The sequence below is a fragment of the Pristiophorus japonicus genome, chromosome 19, assembly GCF_044704955.1.
Source record: "Pristiophorus japonicus isolate sPriJap1 chromosome 19, sPriJap1.hap1, whole genome shotgun sequence".
Taxonomy (NCBI): Eukaryota; Metazoa; Chordata; class Chondrichthyes; family Pristiophoridae; genus Pristiophorus; species Pristiophorus japonicus.
This window is the reverse complement of record NC_091995.1, coordinates 76356517-76362389: the sequence shown is the minus strand read 5'-3', so window position 1 is coordinate 76362389 and position 5873 is coordinate 76356517.

The following is a 5873-nucleotide window of genomic DNA, read 5'->3' as shown; positions in this document are numbered from 1 at the left end:
GCATTGGAGGCTGTTCAGAGAAGGTTCACTAGGTTGATTCCGGAGATGAGGGGGTTAACTTATGAAGATAGGTTGAGTAGGTTGGGCGTACACACATTGGAGTTCAGAAGAATGAGAGGTGATCTTATCGAAAAATATAAGATTATGAGGGGGCTCGACAAGGTGGATGCAGGGAGGATATTTCCACACACAGGGGAAACTAAAACTAGGGGGCATAGTCTCAGAATAAGGGGCCGCCCATTTAAAACTGAAATGAGGAGGAATTTCTTCTCTCAGAGGGTTGTAAATCTGTGGAATTCTCTGCTCCAGAGAGCTGTGGAGGCTGGGTCATTGAATATATTTAAGGTGAAGATAGACAGATTTTTGAGCGATAAGGGATTCAAGGGTTATGGGAAGCGTGCAGGGAAGTGGAGCTGAGTCCGTGATCGGATCAGCCATGATCTTATTGAATGGCGGAGCAGGCTCGAGGGGCCGAATGGCCGACTCCTGCTCCTATTTATTATGTAGATGAGAAATAGGAACGTATTATTCTTGGTGTGCCAATTCCTCAAAAAAGTCAAGATGTTATATTTAGTTTTCTTACGCTCGTTATAATTTTTGCCTCATTATAATCCTTGCACTCATATTTTTTAATATCCATTTACAATTCTCAATGTTGCTTCAAATAAACAGGCCAAGTCATTGGCCGTACAGACCTGCCTTTAGCAGCAATTGTTGGCATCTGCCAGCAGGTGGCACAATATCACCACGCGAGACAGGAGAGATCATTCAGTGAATGTGGGCACAGCGTTCTTGCAGCAGATTCCGTCGAGCGCCTGTCTTTATTTCTCCAGCCAGTTTATCCTCTTCTCGCCTGAAGGCAGCTGGTGGCCCCTGGTGACCCGAGATCATGTAATCTCCAGGCTGCGTGAGCAATCCATCATAACCAAGCCCAATCCTCTCACACACACACACATTCACTCTCACACTCACTCATTCTCACAATAACACAGACTCACAAACACCCACACACACAGACCCACACACAGACACACCCTCACTCACACATTCACTCACTCACACACACATTCACTCACTCACATTCACTCACACATACACACACACACACCCACTCACACACCCTCACACACAGACTCACACGGACACAGGCTCTCACACACACACACACACACAGACCCACACACAGACACACCCTCACTCACACATTCACTCACTCACACACACATTCACTCACTCACATTCACTCACACACACACACACCCACTCACACACCCTCACACACAGACTCACACGGACACAGGCTCTCACACACACACACACACAGACTCACACAGACACAGACTCTCACACACACACACAGACACAGACACACACACAGACAGACACCCATACTTTGCCACAGATAGGAGTCAGCAGCAGGAGCCACAGCTGATTTTCCTTTCCTGATGAGCCCGACACCAATAATCCTAGTCTTCCACCATCCAGCAGAGACTGGGCCTTCTGGTCCGTATGATTGAGGACCAGAAGTGAGGCAGCCCTTTCACTACATCAAACATATTAGCCACTTAATTAGTATAACCAGCTTTCTACTTTAAAGTTGGTAGCCTGTGGTAAGTGTAGTATATGCAAGCACTCTAATAACGACTCCACGAGGTAAAGGTATAGTACTTGAACTGTAGTGACCTTGGTCCTTTATTGCAGCTCCTAGAGTGAGGACACCAAGAGGTGAGCTCCCTTTTATACTGGGTTACCTGCAGTGTGCAGGTGATCCTTAGGTCTCCAGCAGCAGCAGCCTCTGGTGGTACAGGTATGGTGTGTACAGGGTGAAGGTACATTCAGTGGTCTAGTGTTACAGTACATACATTAACATGCATACATAACAGTTAAGCATATAGTGCAGCATACAGTGGCAGTGAGTGAGATTACTGAGTGGGGCTTAGGGCCTGATTCCGGCAAAGGGTAATAGTGCTGGTGTGCAAAGAAAGACTTGCATTCATATAGTGCCTTTCACATCCCAAAGCATTTTACAGCCAACCAAGTACATTACAGCAGTGACACTACACTTCACAATGTAGGAAATGTGACAGCCAATTTGCGCACAGCAAGCTCCCACAAACAGCAATGTGATAAGTTGTATAAGGCTAGATCTAGGTTAGACGTCAGGAGGTGGGTCTTTTCCCAGAGAATAATCGACCTCTGGATCAAGCTGCCGTTCCATGTGGTGGATGCAGACTGCCTGAATTCCCCCAAGCGAGAGCTGGATTTGTTTCTTGTTGCGGCGGAGATGAACTTTTACGGAAGGTCGGTACTGCAGGGAATTTAAAGGCCAGAGTGATCTCCTGGACTAGTTTCAATCGCCTTGATCGGAGAGGAATTTCCCAGATTTTTTTTCCCAAATTGGCCTGGGTTTTTATCTGGGTTTTTTTTGCCTCTCCCAGGAGATCACTTGGTTTCGGGTGGGGTAGTGTATATGTTGCGATACCATTGTGTGGGGCAGGCCCAATGGTCTTTACCTGTCCGTCATTGTTCGTATGTTCGTACATGCAGGCAGCACGGAAATCATGAAGGGGGTGTACACAGAACAAACCCTGTTCCTGGGGTTCAGTAATGAGAAGCAATCTATCCCCAATGTATTGCATCGTACACAATTGCCCAGCCATAGGCAAGAATAGTTGCTGGAGGCAGAGGAGCATTGCATCATCAGGGAGAGAGAAAAGAAGATTTGCACCTTTCACGACCACCGGGCATCTCAAAGCGTTTTACAGCCAATGAAGTTCTTTTGGAGCGTAGTCACTGTTGTAATGTGGAAAAAGCAGCAGCCAATTTGCGCACAGCAAGCTCCCACAAACAGCAATGTGATAATGACCAGTAAATCTGTTTTTGTTAGTGATGTTGATTGACCTCAATCTGTTCATTATTATACCTGATGTTTCGCACTGGGCTTGGAAGTGGGAAGAAAGAGAAGGTAACTAAATAGTAGAATATCGTGGCTGCTTTACTTGTGAAGTCAGTAACAGTTTACTGTTAGTATCAGTTTCTCAGGGTTGGAACGGGAGTGCTCCAACTCAGCTTGGTGTGTCTGGAGTGCAGTACATTTCACCGCTGTAATGTATTTGCTTCACAGATTCTTTGCTTAAGAATTCATAGCAACACATTACTATTAAGAACTAGTTGGTTTATTAGCCAAAGGTTTAACAATCACACGACACGTTACCAGTTCATCCACCAGGCTCACAACCACCTGCCTCATCGTGGATCCCCGGAACCCAACTGGCTGGGGTTTTATTGAGTCTTGTGAACATCACGTGACTGACTAAGCCACTCCCAACGCAACAGCTCTACAAACCTGTGAGCATCCTCACACGGGCATACATTACAACCTCGATGTGTGTTCTGGAACCTTTCCAACTTTAAGCAGTGGACCGCAATTAAAACAGGTGTGAAACAGCAGCAAACCTAGTCTTGAGGGTGCAGTTCTGTACAAAGCACCTCCCCCTTTAATACTGGAGTGATGGGGCTAGAGCACGCACAGGCTGCTGTGACAGCAGCAGGAATAGCACCCACACGCACCAGAATCGCTCCAATGATTGCAATGGGGCTGTAACTTTGAACCACCCCAACAAGTGATGCAGAATCACCGCATTCTCTGCAATCTAAGGCAGCCAGCAGCGTACACAGCGCATCGAGCCAGCCGGTCTCGCTTCTAGCAAAGAAACGGATCAAAGCGAGGATTTCTCGCACGCTTAATACAGGCAGTGAAGCACCTCAAGGTCTTTCACACCATCGATCACGTGCAGGGACTGTTTTTAAAGATCTCAAAGGACAGCACTTCAGGCAGTGCAGCCCCTCAGTACTGTAGTGAAGTACTCCCTAAACCTCTCTTTCCTCCTTCAAGATGCTCTTTAAAACCTACCTCTTTGACCCAAGTTTTTAGTCACCTGTCCTAATATCTCCTTCTGTGGCTCTGTGTCAATTTGTGCCTGATTTATACTCCTGTGAAGCGCCTCGGGACATTTTACGATGTTAAAGGCGCTGTATAAATGCAAGTTGTTGTTGTTGTTGGAGTGCTGTGCACAGTTTGGGTCTCCTTATCTGAGGAAGGATATACTTGCCTTGGAGGCGGTACAGCGGAGGTTCACCAGATTGATTCCTGGGATGAGAGGGCTGTCCTATGAGGAGAGATTGAGTACACTGGGCCTATACTCTCTGGAGTTTAGAAGAATGAGAGGTGATCTCATTGAAACATACAAAATTCTGAGGGGGATTGACAGGGTAGATGCAGGGAGGATGTTTCCCTCTGGCTGGGGAGTCTAGAACCAGGGGGTCACAGTCTCAGGATAAGGGGTCGGCCATTTAAGACTGGGATAAGGAGGGTGGTGAATCTTTTGGAATTCTCTGGCCCAGAGGGCTGTGGATGCTGAGTCTCTGAATATATTCAGGGCTGAGATCGATACATTTTTGGAGTCTAGGGGAATCGAGGGATATGGGGATCGGGTGGGAAAGTGGAGTTGATCTTATTGAATGGCGGAGCAGGCTCGAGGGGCTGTATGGCCTACTCCTACTCCTATTTCTTATGTTCAAGTGTCAACCTTGATGGTGTGACGGAGCGAGGGTTAAACAGATGACGACCAAGTAACTCAAGCTCCAGACCATTCCTTCCACTGCTTATAATTCCGCTTGTTAAAAGAGAGAAAAACACACACGCAAACATCAGTGAATATCATATTATTTTATAAGCCTTTATATATATATAAAAAATGGGGAAAGAAATACAGAGTGAGGTTTTAAACCCATTTATTGTTCTAAAAAGAACAGAATCAAAAATAGACTTTTTAAACTTTTACACATTAGTCACAGCTAGAATGTACATTTTATACAGATACTGTATTAGAGATCACAGGGTTTAACATATACACATTGTGCACCACATCTGACCCAGACATGGTTTTATAAAAACTATTTTCCCTCTGCCTCACTGACTCCCTCCCTTGATCCAACCCTCCTTGGCCTCGCACTACCCGCCACAGCCAGCAGGTGGTGCAATCTAACCAAAGCAAGATGGATGGTCACTTCTTCCTACCTGTTTCCATTGCCCCGCCCCCCACCCTCCCCGGCCCACACTCCTCCCAATCTCAAAAAAGCAAAGTGGAACACCGCACTGGGGAGCGGGACACACTCCATTGTGGGCATTAAAAGCTCGTCAGTTGGATGCGGGGGAAAGCTCCTAATCTGGACCCCAGCACCAACACGCCACTTCCCACACTAGTGGCCTGTGCCCGATAGCACAAAATGTCCGACCCCTTCTTCTGAGACTATGCGCCCCCCTCCCCCCTAGCTGTCGGCACTCCAACCAGGGGACATGTGCCCACTCTAGGACTGGATTCAACATGCATTTTAATTTCGGAGAGGGTCCTTTCAGCCAGTGAGAGGAGTGTGGGTTTGACCCCAGGGCCCAGAGGTGAGCGGACAGTACCTAATGCACTCGGTTCCAACAGCACTTTACCCAGTGGCTGAGACAGCACACTCGCCCCCAAGCCCAAATGGCCTAGGGTTTGTTTAAGTCACATGGTTAAACCCAGCAAAACCCATAGTCCAAATGTACAAATGCAAAATACCAATATACAACTCCCCAGATTGAGAAAGTATTTTCACTGCTCTTCCTCCTCCTTGCTGGCTTAGTTCAGAGTCCAATACCCTCTACAAGTGTGAGGCTATTCAAGTGCAATAGGGTATCGAAACCAGGCTCGACACTCCCCTCACCAGCCATCCACCCCTTCACGTCGCATTGGGCATCGCTAACTAGGGATCACTAGACTTATTCCTACCTTTTCCTTCCCCCACAACTCTCTTTCTCCCCCGCCCCCCCGCCCACA